Below are 20,944 nucleotides of genomic sequence, written 5' to 3' on the forward strand. Positions count from 1 at the left end.
CCCTCAGAATGGGAGTATATATCTACAAATGAATCAAAAGACAAAGAATTAATCTCCAAAATTTACAAGCAGCTCATGCAGCTCAATATCAAAATAACAAACAACCTAATCCAAAACTGGACAGAAGAACTAAATAGACATTTCTCCAAAGAAGATATACAGATTGCCAACAAACACATGAAAGAATGCTCAACATCACTAATCATTAGAGAAATGCACATCAAAACTACAATGAGGTATCACCTCACACCAGGTAGAATGGCCATCATCAAAAAATCTACAAACAATAAATGCTGGAGAGGGTGTGGAGAAAAGGGAACTCTCTTGCACTGTTGGTGGGAATGTAAATTGATACAGCCACTATGGAGAACAGTATGGAGGTTTCTCAATAAACTAAAAATAGAACTACCATATGACCCAGCAATCCCACTACTGGGCATATACCCTGAGAAAACCATAATTCAAAAAGAGCCATGTACCACAATGTTCATTGCAGCTCTATTTACAATAGCCAGGACATGGAAGCAACCTAAGTGTCCATCGACAGATGAATGGATAAAGAAGATGTGGCACTCATGGGAACATATGTATATGTATAACTGATTCACTTTGTTATAAAGCAGAAATTAACACACCATTGTAAAGCAATTATATCCCAATAAAGATGTTAAAAAAAAAGATGTGGCACATATATACAATGGAATATTAATCAGCCATAAAAAGAAATGAAATTGAGTTATTTGTAGTGAGGTGGATGGACCTAGACTCTGTCATATAGAGTGAAGTAGTTCACAAAAACAAAAACAAATACCGTATGCTAACACATATATATGGAATCTAAAAAAACAAAAACAAAAATGGTTCTGAAGAACCTAGGGGCAGGACAGGAATAAAGATGCAGACATAGAGAATGGACTTAAGGACGCAGGGAGGGGGAAGGGTACGAAGTGAGAGAGTGGCATGGACTTATATATACTACCAAATGTAAAATAGGTAGCTAGTGGGAAGCAGCTGCATAGCACAGGGAAATCAGCTCAGTGCTTTGTGACCACCTAGAGGGGTGGGGTAGGGAGGGTGGGAGGGAGAAGCAAGTGGGAGGAGATATGGGGATATATGTATATGCATAGCTGACTCACTTTGTTATAAAGCAGAACCTAACACACGATTGTAAAGCAATCATATTCCAAAAAAGATGTCAAAAAAATATATATATTTATATATATATACTGTTCTCTAAGAACTGCATTGGGCCAGTATATACATTTTGTTATTCAATACACTGCAATTCAATCTTAAATAGTTTATTTTTTCTATTTTTTCCTCTTTAACTGAAGATGTATGTCGAAATATATTCTTTAATTCCCAAAGGAAAATAAACTCTGTATATTTACTTCATTTCTTTTTATTGTTGCTTGCCAGCAAATACATAATATTAAATATTTTTAATTTATTGAAATTCATTTTGCTAAATTCTACATGTTAAATCTTATATTTCAAATATATTTGAAAATAATATTGATATCATGTATTCTGTTTCCTAGATTCATAATTCCATATGTTAGACATGTGTTTGTATCTCTATACACCCTCATAAATGCATTAAAGAAGATTTTAAATTATGACATTGATATTATCTATATTTCTCCACTAATTTTTCTATCACTAAAATTAGATTCAGGGGCAGATAGTATAAATACCTATATATTTTTAATATATAGGATTTATTATTAGTAATACATGATTAATTACATGATAAAATGTAAGTGTGAAGAATTTGAGTAGTTTATGGATGGACTTTGATCCTTAATAACAAGTATTTAACATTTTTAGCAAATATAATAAGTAAAGATAAAATTACATAGTGATCCTCCATACATTAAATATATAATTGCATGAAGGAGAAGAGTTACAGATGATGGAAGATATATATTGACTCTTTTTTTGCACATCTGTTTATATTTCTTTTCAAGTTTAGTCCAGGATAGTCTGAGTATGATGGGCACTGATTAATTCATGTGTCCTTGTAACTAGAAAGATGGATATTAAAGAAGAAAATAAATAATTCTCTGAGTGCTGTCACATTCAGATGAAATAATTAATTCAAACAATTTCAAAACTCTTCACTTCTGCGTCCTTGTTCCTCAAACATGGGACCTTGACACTGTCAAAAACAGTCCTAAATAGAGGAGACAAATACTTTTATCCCCCAAATTGTACTTTTCACATCAGTATTGAATTATTGGGCTTTAGTTTATAAGTCAGTCTCTTTAATGCATAGCTTGTGTGAAGCATTTAATCATCACTTAATAAACTGACAAAAAAATTTAAGAAACAGACTTCACAGAGCTGCCAATCACTTGATCACTCTTGGCCTCCCTCTAATCCCACTACAAATGCAGATTTACCCATGTTTAGTAGCACAATTCCAATTTATGGAACATACCACACAGGAAAAAAAAAAGTTATAGACCTGTTGAGGACCAAAGAAATATGACTGGCAGTCACTGATGTCCACTAGCCATTTACTGTCAGTAAAGTGTGATATGTACAAGAAATGCATTCCATTCTTGATTAGTTCTGTTAATTGGGGTCAAAAATAGCATAATCTGTTTGAATCTAAAAATAAATTCTTAATATTTCATTATGCAAATAACATTCTTTCCCAATCTAACCTCTAAATGAAGACTCTAGGAAGTTTTACTTTTTTTATGTGTAACAATTTGAAATGCACTTCATATTTCTGCCCCTGTCAATCTTTTGGTGGAAGCCTCAAATCAGTTATATGACCATGAGCAATTGGGTGGCCAGAAAAAATGTCTTTATACTTCTTCTAATACCTCATGGGGATGAACAAAGAAAAGATAAACAAGTGGTACCTCTCTCAGGTGAATTTTATAACCAGACATAATTTGACTAACCTGCTCCATTCAGTATCTCACTGCTGCTCACAGAGGGCACTATATGGCAGTAGGTTTACCAAGGAGTCTCTTTGATCTTCTGCTGTACCTCATAAGTATTCCATCTGGAGGATGGAGATGATAGCAACTAAGGGGGACAGAGGTAGAGAGAATGTGTACACTTGTGAGTAAAATACTGTGGAGGAGAAAGATAACCTGTTTAATGATTGCTTGTCCATCATCGTACCAGCAAATTCCCTATAATTTCAGGGAAAGATAAGCTCCAGCAGGAAATCATTCTCCCTACATATAAGACTTACATAGCTCTAAAGATTTTCCCATTGGCCAACCTCAAAGCCATTTAAAAAAAAATATATCCACAAAGTTCATTCCTGCTTTGGGCCTTTTTATCTGTTGTCTCTCCTTCTGGGATATTCCTATTCTCCTGCTCTTCACTTGCCTGTTTCCTTTTCAATATTCAGGTTTTGAACTAAATATCTGCCACCTGGAAAGGCACAATATTATTTAATGTAGCACCTTAACAGACCATTAAATCTGTAATACAATACTCCATAGTCTTATCAAAGAGGTAACTGTCTTAACAGCAGTCATCACAAAATGAAGTTACCTCATCTAATTGTTCATTTTCTGTCTCTCTATACTGACATGTAAGGACTTGTCCACTGTGAAACTCTTCTTCCTAGAACAGTGTCTGGTACCAAATTGATACTATTAAATGTTCACTGAATAAATTAAAGGAACACAGAATAGGTAACTTGCTCAGGTAGAGGGATCACTGCCAGGAAAATAAGGCCTAAGTCTTACTGGGCATGACCACACATTGCTGACTGGTGGCAGAAAAATCAGAAATACCGTTACCCATTGGCTAAAAATCAATTCTACAGATATAAGAGATCACATTAGAGAATCAGATTTGATATTATATAACTATATAACTATATTTTTAGTTTTTAAAATAAACATGATAAATGATTTCAGCCATGTTTGTATTTTATAATTTTGAATATTTTTCAGAACCAAGTGAAAAATCTAGTATACTTTATTAGTAATTAACTATATTAATTTATTTATCTGAAAAGATATCCTTCATAGATTATAGCCTCTTATTTTTAGTTGCACATATGGTATTTCTCTGATTTCCTATTCACGACAAATTGTACATTTTACTTTGTCATGTGGTGGTAATTTTATTTGGAATTAATAAGTATTAACAAATACTTATATAACAAATATAAAGACAATTTAGTTTTAAAATACAATTTAAATAGTATTGGAAATATAAAGACATACATTAGCAGCTGCGAATAAAAAGTGGTTTTAAATGTGAAGAGATGGTCATGTGGAGTAGATTACTGCTAGAACCTGTAACATTGCAGCATTCACTTAATTTTTCTAACTTGTCAGACTATTAGTGCTTTAGATTCCTAGCAATATGTATTGCTTCTCAATCCCAAACCTGAATTGCAAATATCATTAATATATCATTCCACTGTTACCACCACCATTATCAAAATCACCCATACTTGGCCATTTAAAAGATTTTGAAGAAAAAAAAAAAAGAGGAGGATGTTTATCTTGTTATAACATATAATATGTATCTCTAGCTTGATCTCCATTTACCATTAATTTCATTTTACCTGCCTGACAGTTTCCTAATCAACTAATATTGAAATATTGATTATTCCTACTGATGGGTCACTGACCTCTTCTCTGTCTGGATATTCCTCTCTGTTCCAAATTTTGTTTTTATTTCCTTTAATATCTTGTTCAAGTAGCCAGCACCTCAATAAGGTGTCTTTTTTACTTATAGTACATAGGCTTTCTGATTTTGAAATTCTCAGTGTTTGTAAATTTTATATCTATTATTATCTTTTGTTTTTTATTTTTCCTTATTGGTATTTTATTCAGGTCCAGTGCAGTGATATGCTCATTTATTAAGAAGAACATATATAATAAATGAAAATGGAATTGATATTTAATCAAAAGAGAAGGAAGCAGGTAAATCAGAACTAAAGACAATCTCCAAACAATATTGTCTGTGAGTTTATGTGTCTGTACACACATAATACAGTTTCATTAGGTATCTAGGAACATTCTTGGAGTAACATATCTTCTCAGAGATGGTGAATATGTTTTCCACATCTAACCCTTGCAGAGATGGCAAGAAAGGTGTTAACACAAAGATTTGACCTGAAATCTTTCAGCTTTGTTCAGTTGTGGACTCCAGATTAAGATCTAGAAGAACTATTGGCCACACGGAACATTTTCAACTATAGGTTATGGCATGTGCTTGCATCCCAAGATTATAGCAGAACTGCATGGCAGGGAATCACACACTGCCAGAGGATTTATTTCATTTCCCTTAGTTCATTCTTCCAGTATATAAGACCTAGCTCTTATATACTTACATATATGGTGCCAAAATTATTTTTTCATAAAAATCCTGTTGTATCAGTACTAAAATTCCAATAGAAAGCAGAATAATCATCACTGTGTTGAAATATCATCCAGAATTTACCTCCCAAATAGTCTATGCTGCATAACCAAAATAGGCAATTTTTCTTCATAGGTTCTTATTTCAAGGTCTGTAATAATTCTCTATAATTTGTCACTAAATCTTTTTCAGTTCCTTCAGATTTTTTTAAGAACTTTAGTCTATTGTTTAAACATATTACTGATATAGAGAAAAGTCAATGAGGCTCAATATAATTTACAAATAGTATAATCTTCTTTTAAAAATTGTTCCCCCCAAAGATTTTAAGTCCTTTTTTATTATTTTCACTTATAGTATTATCTTATTCATCTTAAAATTTGCAGCTAATTTAATTTTTTGAAAAAGTTCTTTCAAATTTTACATTAGCACTCTATCCAAAAATGCCTCAAAAGAAAATAATAGTTTCTATTAAAGGTGATCTGCATCTTTGATGCAACTTGATTTATAATCTTTGTTCATTTGTTGTTCTTGTTTATATTTTTAATTCTGTATTGAATTATAACAAATACAGAGGAAAGTACACAACTCATAAGGCAACAGCTTGATGAATTTTCACAAAGTGAACACACCTGTGCAATCAGCACCTGGATCAAGACACAGAGTATCACCAGCCCCCAGAAGCCTCCCCATGTGACCCTCGAGTCACCACCCTTCCTTCATCCCCTGAATAACCACTATCTTGATAACTAACACCACACATGAGTTTTTGCCTTCTTTGGAACATATTACAAGTGAAACATAGATGGTCTCCATTCCTTGGTCTTCATTCCTCGACATCATCCCCACCAATGACCTTTACCTTCACCCCACCCGCTGTGACCTTGCCATCTTTAATAACTATTCCCACATCTTGTTGGCAACGATTCCACTTTCTGACCATTCACTTCACATGATGTGCTCTTTGTTCAAAATTTCTTTGATTTGTTGTCTCCGTGAAAACATCAGGTCTACCATGTTCTCACCATCCATCATCTCCCTGTGCCCTCACTGCTTCTGGTTCATCTAAGATTCAGTGCTGTCCAAACTCCCTGGCCTCTTCTCATTCCACTGCATTTACTGGGCAAAACCAACTCAATTTAACCCAACTCTGCACTTAACATGCACCTGCCCCCAGAGTTGAGTGTGGCTTCAGGAAAAGCACACACTGGGCTGACTGGTCTCACTGTGAATTCAAGTCTTAAGATCTCAGATTGCACCACCAAGCTTCCCTGGTAAACTTCATTCCATTCTCAAAAATAATGCTTTCACACTTCTGCTTCCCTTTTCAAGCTTCCCATAACTCCTCTCTTCTCTCACTCTCAGCTCATTACCTAGACTCATATTTCATGGAGCAAATAGACAATAGTTTTCTCAGCTTCTCACCACCTAATCTTCAAACCTACCTACCTCTGCACCCATGCCCTCTGCCTTCTCTCTTGGTGCAATGTTTGATGTGTACCTTCCCCTATCAGAATCCAATCCCTCACTTGTGCCCTGCCTCTCACCTCCTCCTGCCTACTCAAAAGCACTTCACCCGTAACTCTCTCCTCTGTTACACCATCGGCTTCTCCCTCTGCACTTGATAGGTCCTACCAGAGTACAAATACACCTCAGTATCTGCCATCTTAAAAATAACACTTTTTGATCCCTCATCTCTCTCCAGCTACCACCCCAATTCTTAACTCTTCTTGATCAAATTGTCTAAAGTGACTGCCTCTGCACTCTTATCTCTTGTACTCCCCTTTACCTTCTTCAGCCAAGTGCCTAAACTCCAGTTCACTATTGAAACTACTCTTGTCAAAGTCACCAGGGACCTCCATGTTGCCAAAGCAGTGGTTTCCTTCCAAAGACCCACACATATTTTTGTTGTTTCAGTCCTGATCTCTTTTCTGAGTTTCTCACTCATACAACATAGTGCCTACTCACTTACAACACCAAGATTTCCAGTAGGAAACTCCAGCACTGGTACACATCAATTACGTACACTGAATCATATTTGTTCTGTTTAGAAAAATACCTCTTCAACCTCTTCAACAGGTCCCTATGAGAATATCAACTGTTAATTATTATTATTTTATTATTATTATTTTCAGTACGCGGGCCTCTCACTGTTGTGGCCTCTCCCGTCGCAGAGCACAGGCTCTGGATGCGCAGGCTCAGCGGCCATGGCTCACGGGCCTAGCCACTCCGCGGCATGTGGGATCTTCCCGGACCAGGGCACGAACCCATGTCCCCTGCATCGGCAGGCGGACTCCCAACCACTGCACCACCAGGGAAGCCCCTCAGCTGTTAATTATTTTAATATCACTCCTTACTTCTGAAATATAACATGTCCAAAACCAAACTCTTTACCCTCAAAACTGTTCCTCCTCCACTCTCTGCATCTCAGTTAAACGGCACCAACCACTACTCAGTTGCTGTGTGCTCTTTATCCTTCTTTTGTTTATAGTATGTCCTTCTTCCCTCCATCCCTCCCTCCCTCCTTCCCTCTGTGGCTTATACTTTAACCCTCCTCAGCTCTCAAAGACCTGAAATGGGGCTTCCCTGGTGGCGCAGTGGTTGAGAGTCCGCCTGCCGATTCAGGGAACACGGGTTCGTGCCCCAGTCCGGGAAGATCCCACATGCCGCGGAGCGGCTGGGCCCATGAGCCATGGCCGCTGGGCCTGCGCGTCCGGAGCCTGTTGCTCCGCAACGGGAGAGGCCGCGGCAGTGGGAGGCCCGCGTACCGCAAAAAAAAAAAAAGACCCGAAATGGCTGGTAGCTTCCAAAAGAAAGCGGCTCTTTAGGTTTCCTTTCGCAGCCTTCCCCCACCCTCCGTGGTTCTGACAGCTTTCAGTGGCTCCTGCAGCCTATACATGTACCCTCACCTTATTCCGGACAGAGCACCGTGGGGTAGGCTCCTGCGACCACGACGCTTGCAGCAGATCTGCCAGCGCGTCTTTGTTCTGCTGCCCCAGCTCGCCTCTCAGGTCTACGCTCCCGCAGTCACCCCCGGAAGGCGCGCGGCCCACTTGTCTGTCAAGTGCGCATGTCCGACGTCCTCCGTCAGGTCGTCACGTCGGACGTCGTCTGTCAGATCCGCACGTCTGACGTCATCTGTCACGTCGCCCGTCTAACGTCATACCCTGGATCTGAGCGTGCCACATCTAAGGTCGGTGTTTAGTTTCTGTTGTTATTATTAGTGAGGGGTGTACAACACAGAACTCAGCTCTAGGGCAGCTCTTAACTTGATCACCTGTAAGTTGTGTATCTCCGTGTCATAGCTGAGGAAATCTATATTGTTGATAAAATCCTTATGTCTGTGAACAGGTACCTGAAAAAACGGTTGAGGTGGAATCATGAGAGAAAATGAATTCTAATTTAAATGTTGAGGGAGAAAATTATTTACTTAAAGAAAATTTGTGATGCATCCTTTAAAAAGTTAAGTATATCTCTGTTTGCAAGTTGATAATTTTCAAATCAGATTTTCATATACTGAAATAGACTGAATATACAGACAGCACTTGCACTGTTTTATGAATATAATTCATGACACTTTATGTGGGCAACAAAATTCTACCTGTTTCCTGGTTATTTGGAGAAAACAGTGTAAGGAAGGAGACGAAATCACTAGGAGTAGTAACACCTCTCTATGAGACTTTTATTTTTTACTCTGTTTTATGAGTTGTCAGAGAAATTGCACCTTGTGATTAATTTAAGAAATAATGCAGTCTGTCCTAATACAGTTATCCATTACTGTTCAAGTCATGTTGGCAGCATTGTTTCCTGGAAACACTTAAAAAGTGAAAACATTATAAACATTTTGCATTCCATTAATAGGCAAATAGGTACAGAGACATTAAAGAACTTGGCAGTAATCACGAAACAAATCAATGGTCAAGCTAGAATTTAAACCCTTGGATCTAGCTTCAAAGCTTCTTTACTTTTTACTGCTTTTTTACTTTTTACTTCTGTGCTATGGTATCAATTCACACGAATTAGATTCATATACCTATATTTTAGGGAATCTAGGATACTTTCACGATGACTCTTTCTTAATCTTGTCACAAAGTGTCAACCGAATTTTTCACGCAACCAAGTTATGTTAGGCCCTTGCCTGTTAGGAATTGTAATCTTGCAAGCCACAAACTTTGGTAATATGTACTCATTTTAGAGAGGTTAAATTGTGGGGGAAATGCATATGAGAATTCGTGAAATAGATGGTAGTCCTTAAATGTCTTTAAATAAGCCTTATTAATTTTGACAGGACCAAATAGTTAACATTTTTGTAGAACTAATTCCTCCTTGCCTGTGTCAAGTCTTTGCTCAATTTTCACTGTCAGTGGTATTTTCTGGAACACTCACCACTCACCCACAGTATTCCTAATTCAGTATACTCCGCTCTGCTTTTCTTCTTTTTCATAGTTTTATCATTTTGTAACATGCAATAGATATTGTTAGTTATGTTGAATATTGATGTCTGCCTTCGCTGATCACTGTCCCCTTAGAATACAAAATCATTGAGGGAAAGACTGCTGTGCTGTTCACTGATGTATATCTAGCACATAATCATAGTCTGGTACATGCCAGAAATTCTATATGTATATTTTTTAATGTCAAGAAAAGTTTATCATCATCAAAAAATAAATTCATACTGTGTGATCAATGTTCTTATAAGACTGGCTAGAGTTACGTTTCTTTACTTATTTTTATCTGAGATATATCTGTACAATTTGCTTGTGTAGAAAAAGTGTATAACTTTTATGTATTTAATGTGACATTAAAACTGCCAATATACATCATCAGTGATCATCCAGCTGTTGAATAATTCTTTCAGTTTACAATTTGGTTAGGGAAGAACCACACACTAAGCTGAACAGTAAAAAAATAAACTAATTGGCAAATGTGCTTAACGTCTCCAAATCTCAGTTTGCCTATCTATAAAATGCAGTTTGCCTATCAATAAAATGCAGACAGAAATAGTACACATCTCATAGGGTCATTGTGAAGAATATGTGAGATAACTATTTCAAGGATTAAAAAATAGTGTTAACTATGATGTTGTTACACAAGAGTAGATGACAACTTCATCTGGATGGTTATTTTGGGGGATATTTATAAAAGCACTATCCTTGATGAGGATTTTTTTTCCTAGATTCACTTAAATAGATTCACTTAGTTATTGATTACTTCTCTTTAAAATGTCTTAGAATGGCAATATGTAACATATGTAAACAGACTATATCTGTGTCCATCACAACATTCTAACCAAACTTCAAAAATATATCTGCACAAACATTTGTTTTCCCCACCAATAAATTTCTAGTACTCAATCTCATACTAGTTGATAATTATGACTTTGAGACCAATGGACATCAAGGTGCCAGTAATGTAGATTCTGTTTGTGTACGTGTAATACAGTTACGATAGAATCATAACCTCATTTTTACAAGAAACAAGATAGTTTCTCAGACTTTGCTACGGTAGACCAATATCAATTTGAATGAGGCATCATACTGTAGTCCTTAAAATAGCTCTGAGAATGGAGGGTGATGATATATCTCATACAAAGAAAATGATAGAATTGTCTTGAGAATGAGATAACTCATAGGTGAAGAAAACCTGAATAGTCACTCTACAACAGATCGACTATATGTTTTTGTAAACTCTGCATGGTCACCATTTTGAATTATTTGCATACAGAAAGACACTGAGTACAATTTAACGATTAGCCTATAAGCAAAAAGTTAAATCAGACACAGAAACTATTCCCAGCTTTCAAGAATATGAAAAAGATTAATAGGGGGCTTCCCTGGTGGCGCAATGGTTGAGAGTCCACCTGCCGATGCAGGGGACATGGGTTCGTGCCCCGGTCCGGGAAGATCCCACATGCTGGGGAGCACCTGGGCCCATGAGCCATGGCTGCTGAGCCTGCGCATCCGGAGCCTGTGCTCCGTAACGGGAGAGGCCACAACAGTGAGAGGCCCGCATACCGAAAAAAAAAAAACCCAACAAAAAAGATTAGTAGAGCATTTGGCATCTAAAATATTATTTATTAACCCAATTTTATAAGTTAATCAGTCACCAGTCCTCTTAATACTAAAAATTATACATGAGTTGGTTGATACTTTAGTGCTCTAGATAAATGTGATCTTTTTTTGTATAAAAAATGTTCTGTAATGCTGTGATTCTCAAACACTGATATATGCCAGAAACAGCTGGAGAACTTGTTTAAAATGCTGATTTTCTGTACAGTTTTAACTCTCCTGTGACTCAGATTCAATAAATCTGTTGTAGGTTTGGGGGAATCTGGATTTTAATAAGCAAACTCACTAATTGTGGTGCTGTTGATGGTAGACCACTCTTAAAGCAAGACTGCACTAAGCCTGTCATTCAAAAATTTAACTTGTTCTTGGTGCAAGGAAACAAGAAGCTGAAGAAATGTCAGTAAAAATATATAGATGCTTTTTGGACAGTAAATTCACCTGAAATTGGAGCCCTTGGCATAAAATATCTCTCCATCAAAACAGTATGTTAGGGGCTTCCCTGGTGGCGCAGTGGTTGAGAGTCTGCCTGCCGATGCAGGGGACACGGGTTCGTGCCCCGGTCTGGGAAGATTCCACATGCCGCGGAGCGGCTGGGCCTGTGAACCATGGCCACTGAGCCTGCGCGTCCGGAGCCTGTGCTCCGCAACGGGAGAGGCCACAACCCTGAGAGGCCCGCATACCCCCCCCCACACACACACACAAAAACAGTATGTTACTGTGTCTTTGCAAAACAAAGTACTATACTCTTAGAGAGAGAAACTCAGTTTGAAAATCATGGGGGATGTGGGCTAAAGCTGAGGTTTACTGCAGTAACAAACAACCCCTAGTATCTGAGAGGCATAAAGCAATAAAAATTTACTTCCTGTTTATACTCTACGTCTATCATGGACCTTGCTTATTGCAATCACTCAGGAACTCAGGATGATGGAGTGGCTGCCTACGTATGTGATATTGGCTTATATGTCAGAGAAAAGGGGAAGGCTCTAAGAGTCCATGTTTTTGTAAGTAAATACTAAGTTCTGGCTTCAGCAATTAAATGCTTATGACTCATTGGTCAAAACTAGGCACCAAGCTATTTCCAACTTGGTAAGAACCAGGAGTGCAATCCTACTATGGGCCTGAAAGGTGGGGCAGTGGGGGGAAATGGGACGATTTGGCTAACAGCAATTATGACTATCAAAAGTTGCCAAAGTCTCTTCTGAGAAGTGCTCCCGTAGCCTAATGTCTGAACAGTCAGTGAACCATTTATCTGTTAACTAAAGACACTTTATGACTCAGAGAAATCTACAAGTGAAAAAAGCTGTGCATGAGCTGATTAGACATCAACATTATGTCTACTCCAAACAGATGGCAGAAATGTAAAATCTTCTGAAATGGAAAGAAGCTTTAATTATTGAAAGATGTTCTGCATATTGTCGACAGAGAAATCTGTCCTATTGACTAATTTTTTTCTAGACAGCGATTCATTTTCTGACCAGTGCAGCTTCACTAGTTTTTCTGTAAACAAAATTCATCATCACAAACTGCCCTTTGATTAGCTTAATTAAAATTTCTGCTTCACAGTCACTAAACAAGTGAAACTTAAGGAGTGGGAAAAGGTCAGAAAGTTGCCTTACCATTTAGTTATTCAACAGAGAAAAACATAAAATTTGTTTAGATAGTGGAAGATACCTAATTTTTTAAAGCATAATTCCTTTCCTAAACAATTCCTCTAAAATTTTTAATAGACTCCGCACTTAAAATTTTGAGTCCCTTTTTCTTTTGAAGCAATACTTTCTTCTTCACTTTTTAAAAATAATTCTATTGCTTTTATAATTTTGTTTACTTTTATCTTATTTATCAAGACACTACTTTTCCACTGTACAGTGAGGAGTCAGTGAAGCAATTGTCTGTGTTTTTATTATCTTCTTAATGTATTTACCTGAATCTATTCAGTTCTTAAAAGGAAACCAATGTCAGTAAAAAATTTAAAAGTGTTCAAATTGTGCTTGCAAAAGAACAATTTAAAAATGTTTGTCTAATTTAAGAGGAGTTTCAAGTTCCATTTTCTAAGATGGAACATTTCTAAAATATGAAATATATATAAAAGTGATTTTAGAGAGCCAGTTATTTCAGTAACCTCTTTCATTTTTTTAATTAACTTCATGCTATTATAAGGTCTCAATTCCTTAAGGGAAAACTAAAAGGTAGAAATTTGAATGAGATATAATGTTAATAATTATAAGTTTGAACAAATTATTGACAAACTTGAAATTATACCATAGAGCTAATGGACAATTTAGGGTTATATTTTCTTCATACTGATCAAGGCCTAATGTACATTCTGATTTGATACTAAAAATAAGTTCAGTTTCATAAGTATCAGTTAATTAAATGAAATTGTAATGTAGTCCTTGTAGACATCAATAGAACAAAGGGTATGGACATTTTTGTCATGATCCCATATATCTTACTAGTGATAACAACTTTCATACTGCATTCAGATTCACAAAGAAATTCCTTGAGGACCTTCCAGCATTCACTAAGTCTCCTGGAGGCCCTTCCAGCTCCTCCTTATTGCTGAGTCTCAAACTCAATGTCCCATGCTTCAGATTTCTGCTATGGCATCATGCCACTTTTGATATCAAAAACTGTGTTAGTTAGATATTGATGCATTAAAAAAACCAAATGAAACGAAACTCAAAAACAACTTATTATATCACAATTTTGAGATTCAGAAATTCAAGTAAAGCAAACTAGGAATAGCTTATTTCGGCTCCCTGGTGATTATTAAAAATTTTAAATACACAAAATAATTTTTAAGAAGGGGAAAGGGACAAATGGGAGTAAAATGTTTGTGTCTTTGTCTGAGAAGTGATAAAATTACCTATTTATATATTAAATTGGAATAAATCAGGGATATGACATATAATCTCTTGTATAATCATTAAAGGTTGTTAAGGGAAGTTAAAAAATCATGATAGTAGAGGAAATAACTGATATCTAAGGTTAATGCAAAAAAAGATAATGGAGGTAAAACAGAATACAAATCAAGTGGATCAAACAGCAAAAATATAGTAAGGTATTAGATTTAAACACAAACATACTAGTAACTACAATAAATGCAAATATATATTTCAAATAAAAGACAAAGATTGTCAGATTTTTTTAAATTCAGTCATATGCTGCTTACAATAGACACACTTTAAATACAAAAATATAGGAATATTGAAAGTAAAAAACATGCAAATATCAACCAAAAAAAGATGATATAGCTACATTAATATCATATAAAAGTAGACTTTAACCAAAAAAAATAGTGATAAAGAGGGATATGTGATAATGGCAGAAGGGTCTTAAAATTTTATGTGCCTAATAACAGTTTTAATTTTAAGATGCAGACAAATTGATGTAGATTATAAAGAGGAGACAAACCCAGAGTCATACTGGAAAACTTAACACTTCTTTATTTCTAGAATTGAGGGATCAAATAGACAAAAAATTTATTAAGAATATAAAAGATTTGAGGATCAAAATTAATCACATTGACCTAATTGACATGTATAAGACATTACACCAAGCAACTGCAGAATGCATACTCTTTTTCAAGAGCACTGGAACATTTACCAAAATTGACCAAATTCTGGGCCTCAACAGATGTTAAATAAATTATATAGAGTATGTTATCTTACCAAAATGGTATAAAGTTGAACCCAGAAGCAAAATATAACTAGGAAATACCCAAAACACTGTAAATTAAGTTATACACCCTGAAATAAAAAGTCATCAGTCAACAAGGAAATCATAATGGAAAATAGAAAGTATTTTGAAAAGTATGATGGTTAAAACAAACACATTAAAATAGAAGGGTCAACACTAATGGAGGATTAGAGGGAATTTTATACCCTTTACTGAATGAGAACAAAAAGAACCAAAAATCAGATCTAATTATCTGTGTCAAAAAATGAGAAAAATGAAAATTAAACACGATGAAATGGAAAAGAGACAATAATAAAAGTAAAAGCTGAAATTAATGAAATGCCATATGAACAGACAACAGAAAATTAACAATACCAAAAGTTTGTTCTTTTGGTTGTACTATAGCAAAATGGACACAAGATAGAAAAATCTAAAAATTGTTTGTTTTAAACTCTTCTGGCCTGCCTCACCTCCACTTGGTTGATCTTTTTATAGGCTCCTAAATATATTACAACTCAGAAGTGTAAGTTTGAGGAAGTTAACATCTTATGGAGCAACCCTTGACCAATGTTGCAGAAGAGCTAATAAGGAACATTTCTCATTTCCAGGACTAAGGCAGACAGTTCTGAGATGCATTCTTCACACCTACTTACCAGGTTCGAGGGAATCAAAAACTCTCAGTTCTCAGAGTAGTTAACAGTTTGATTATGCAAATCTGAATTGCTTTCCTCTTTCTCTCAGTTTCTTCACTCTTGTTTTATGGGATACTTTACTAATTAAGTTACTTCCATCTAAGTCTGCTTTTTTTTTTTTCAACTTAGAAGTCAGTCTAATATATTTTAGGTAACTTGTATCTGTAATTTAAAAATTCTCACAAAAATTCCAGGCCACATGGTCTCATAAGTGAATGCTGCTAATCATATACACATTCTCCCAGAGAAAAGGAAAAGAGGGAAACTTCCAAACATTATATAAGGCAAGCATTACTTTGACATCAAAACCTGACAAGGAGATTTTTAAAAAAATCATACCAATCTCTTTCACAAATATAGATACAAAAAATTCTAAAGAAAATATTAGCAAAGTGTTCTCTTTTAATACATAAAAGAGGACAATGGATCACAACCCTTTGGGATCACTGCAGTAATATAAATATAGTTAAGCATTTGAAAACTTCATCAATATTAATCACCATATCAACAGAATGAAGGAGAAAAACTATACAATGATCTTAATACATGGAAAAAAGTATTTGAAAAATCTAATATTCTTTCATGATAAAAATGCTTAGCATGCTATAAATTAAATGAAAATTTCATAATCTTTTAAAGATATCAAATTATGTAGGTCCAAATATCCTAGAGCAAATACCATACACAGTGATGAAATGTTGAAAATTTTCCCTATAAATTTGGGAATTAGTCAAGAGTGCCTGCTCTCATCATCCACTAGAGGGCAGACAGCAGAAGCAAGAAGAACTACAATCCTGCAGCCTGCGAACAAAAACCACATTCACAGAAAGATAGACAAGATGAAAAGGCAGAGGGCTATGTACCAGATGAAGGAACAAGATAAAACCCCAGAAAAACAACTAAATGAAGTAGAGATAGGCAACCTTCCAGAAAAAGAACTCAGAATAATGATAGTGAAGATGATCCAGGACCACGGAAAAACAATGGAGGCAAAGATCGAGAAGATGCAAGAAATGTTTAACAAAGACCTAGAAGAAGTAAAGAACAAACAAACAGATATGAATAATACATTAACTGAAATGAAAACTATACTAGAAGGAATCAATAGGAGAATAACTGAGGCAGAAGAACAGATACGTGACCTGGAAGACAGAATGGTGGAATTCACTGCTGTGGAACAGAATAAAAAGAAAAGAATGAAAAGAAATGAAGACAGCCTAAGAGACCTCTGGGACAACATTAAACGCAACAACATTCGCATTATAGAGGTCCCAGAAGGAGAAGAGAGAGAGAAAGGACCCGAGAAAATATTTGAAGAGATTACAGTCGAAAACTTCCCTAACATGGGAAAGGAAATAGCCACCCAAGTCCAGGAAGCACAGCGAGTCCCATACAGGATAAACACAAGGAGAAACATGCTGAGACATATAGTAATCAAATTCGCAAAAATTAAAGGCAAAGAAAAATTATTGAAAGCAGCAAGGGAAGAATGACAAATAACATACAAGGGAACTCCCATAAGGTTAACAGCTGATTTCTCAGCAGAAACTCTACAAGCCAGAAGGGAGTGGCATGATATACTTAAAGTGATGAAAGGGAAGAACCTACAACCAAGATTACTCTACCCAGCAAGGATCTCATTCAGATTCGATGGGGAAATGAACAGCTTTACAGAAAAGCAAAAGCTAAGAGAATTCAGCACCACCAAACCAGCTCTACATCAAATGCTAAAGGAACTTCTCTAAGTGGGAAACACAAGAGAAGAAAAGGACCTACAAAAGCAAACCCAAAACAGTTAAGAAAATGGTCATAGGAACATGCATATAGATACTTATCTTAAACGTGAATGGATTAAATGCTCCAACCAAAAGACACAGGATGGCTGAATGGATACAAAAACAAGACCCATATATATGCTGTCTACAAGAGACCCACTTCAGACCTAGGGACACATACAGACTGAAAGTGAGGGGATGGATAAAGATATTTCATGCCAATGGAAATCAAAAGAAAGCTGGAGTAGTAATACTCATATCAGATAAAATAGACTTTAAAATAAAGAATGTTACAAGAGACAAGGAAGGACACTACATAATGATCAAGGGATCAATCCAAGAAGAAGATATAACAATTATAAATATATATGCACCCAACATAGGAGCACCTCAATACATAAGGCAGCTGCTAACAGCTATAAAAGAGGAAATCGACAGTAACACAATAATAGTGGGGGACTTTAACACCTCACTTACACCAATGGACAGATCACCCAAAATGAAAATAAATAAGGAAACAGAAGCTTTAATTGACACAATAGACCAGATAGATTTAGTTGATATTTATAGGACATTCCATCCAAAAACAACAGAATACACATTTTTCTCAACTGCTCATGGAACATTCTCCAGGATAGATCACATCTTCAGTCACAAATCAAGCCTCAGTAAATTTAAGAAAATTGAAATCATACCAAGCATCTTTTCTGACCACAATGCTATGATATTAGAAATGAATTACAGGGGAAAAAAAGTAAAAAAAAACAAACACATGGAGTCTAAACAATACATTACTAAATAACCAAGAGATCACTGAAGAAGTCAAAGAGGAAATCAAAAAATACCTAGAGACAAATGACAATGAAAACACGACGACCCAAAACCTATTGGATGCAGCAAAAGCAGTTCTAAGAGGGAAGTTTATAGCTATACAAGCCTACCTCAAGAAAAAACTCAAATAAACAATCTAACCTTACACCTAAAGGAACTAGAGAAAGAACGAACAACCCAAAGTTAGCAGAAGGAAAGAAATCATAAAGATCAGAGCAGAAATAAATGAAATACAAACAAAGAAAAAAATAGCAAAGATCAGTAAAACTAAAAGCTGAGTTTTATGAGAAGTTAAACAAAATTGATAAACCATTAGCCAGACTCATCAAGAAAAAGAGGGAGTCTCAAATCAATACAATTAGAAATGAAAAAGAAGTTACAACAGACACCGCAGAAATACAAAGCATCCTAAGAGACTACTACAAGCAACTCTATGCCAATAAAATGGACAACCTGGAAGAAATGGACAAATTCTTAGAAAGGTGTAACCTTCCAAGACTGAACCAGGAAGAAATTGAAAATATGAACAGACCAATCACAAGTAATGAAATTGAAACTGTGATTAAAAATCTTCCAAAAAAAAAAAAAATCTTCCAACAGGCCCCCGCACATCTGGGTCGTGGAGCCGTCGGCCACGCTCTTCTGCGCAGATGGGCTCAGTGGCCTAGCACCCCAGTCCCCGCCGTCTGTGATTGAGCACCGAGGCCCATGCGGAGTCACTGCCGAGGTTTCCACCAGCCCACAAGCAAGAGCATGGCAGCCATCCCCTCCAGCGGCTCATGCATGGCCACCCACAACTACTACCGGCACCGCCTGGGCTCCACTTCCAGTAACAGCTCCTGTGGAAGTGCCGAGTACCCTGGGGAAGGCATCCCCCGCCACCCCGGTCTCCCCAGAGCTGACCCGGGACACTGGTGGGCTAGCTTCTTTTTCGGGAAGTCCACTCTCCCATTCATGGCAACAGTGTTAGAATCCCCAGAGCACTCAGAACCAGCCCAGGCCTCCACTGGCATGATCACCTGTGACCTGGCTCAGGAAGCCATGGGGAAGCAGCAGCCTGGCGGCCAGCCTGGCCAAACCAACTACAGGCCCCTGTCCTGAGTGGCCACTACCAGCTGCCAGGCTTCCTCCCAAGGTGCTAGGCAGATCAGACCGCCCCCTCCTTCCTCTCCCTGAGAGTGAGCAGGCTGCAGCCAACAGAAGCAGTTGGGTTTTTAACATCAAAACAGCAAAACACCAAAAAGGAAGTTTAGAGAACTCCACTCTTTACTATCCAAGCCACATGAGAGACTTCCAGCACCCTCTAACCTATGCCTTGCACCGAGTAGAAAATAAACTCCAAGCAGCCAGCAAAAAAAGAAAATCTTCCAACAAACAAAAATCCAGGACCAGATGGCTTCACAGGTGAATTCTATCAAACATTTAGAGAAGAGCTAACATCCAACCTTCTCAAACTCTTCCAAAAAATTGCGGAAGGAGGAAGACTCCCAAACTCATTCTATGAGGCCACCATCACCCTGACAGCAAAACCAGGTAAAGATACTACAAAAAAAGAAAATTACAGACCAATATCACTGATGATTATGGATGCAAAAATCCTCAACAAAATACTAGCAAACAGAATCCAACAACACATTAAAAGGATCATACACCATGATCAAATGGGATTTATCCCACGGATGCAAGGATTCTTCAATATACGCAAATCAATCAATGTGATACACCATGTTAACAAGCTGAAGAATAAAAACCATATGATCATCTCAATAGATGCAGAACAAGCTTTTGACAAAATTCAAAACCCATTTATGATAAAAACTCTCCAGAAAGTGGGCGTAGAGGGAACCTACCTCAACGTAATAAAGGCCATATATGACAAACCCACAGCAAACATCATTCTCCATGGTGAAAAACTGAAAGCATTTCCTCTAAGATCAGGAGCAAGATAAGGATGTCCACTGTCACCACTATTATCCAACATAGTTTTGGAAGTCCTAGCCATGGCAATCAGAGAAGAAAAAGAAATAAAAGGAATACAAATTGGAAAAGAACAAGTAAAACTGTCACTGTTTGCAGATGTCATGATACTATACATAGAGAATCCTAAAAATGCCACCAGAAAACTACTAGAGCTATCAATGAATTTGGTAAAGTAGCAGGATACAAAATTAATGCACAGAAACCTCTTGCAGTCCTATACACTAATGATGAAAAATCTGAAAGAGAAATTAAGGAAACACTCCCATTTACCATTGCAACAAAAAGAATAAAACACCTAGGAATAAACCTACCTAAGGAGACAAAAGACCTATATGCAGAAAACTATAAAACACTGATGAAAGAAATTAAAGATGATACCAACAGATGGAGAGATATACCATGTTCTTGGATTGGAAGAATCAACATTGTGGAAATGACTATACAACTGAAAGCAATCTACAGATTCAATGCAAGCCCTATCAAATTACCAATGGCTTTTTTATGGAACTAGAACAAAAAAATCTTAAAATTTGTATGGAGACACAAAAGACCCCAGATAGCCAAAGCAGTC

At 36.6% G+C, this 20,944-nt stretch overlaps 1 pseudogene; it reads left to right on the forward strand.

Annotated features, from left to right (window-relative positions):
• Positions 1–19,101: 19,101 nt before the first annotated feature.
• On the forward strand, positions 19,102–19,494 carry LOC115848675 (pancreatic progenitor cell differentiation and proliferation factor pseudogene; annotated as a pseudogene).
• The last annotated feature ends 1,450 nt before the right edge of the window (positions 19,495–20,944 follow it).

Source organism: Globicephala melas, chromosome 7 (genome assembly GCF_963455315.2).
Source record: "Globicephala melas chromosome 7, mGloMel1.2, whole genome shotgun sequence".
Lineage (NCBI taxonomy): Eukaryota > Metazoa > Chordata > Mammalia > Artiodactyla > Delphinidae > Globicephala > Globicephala melas.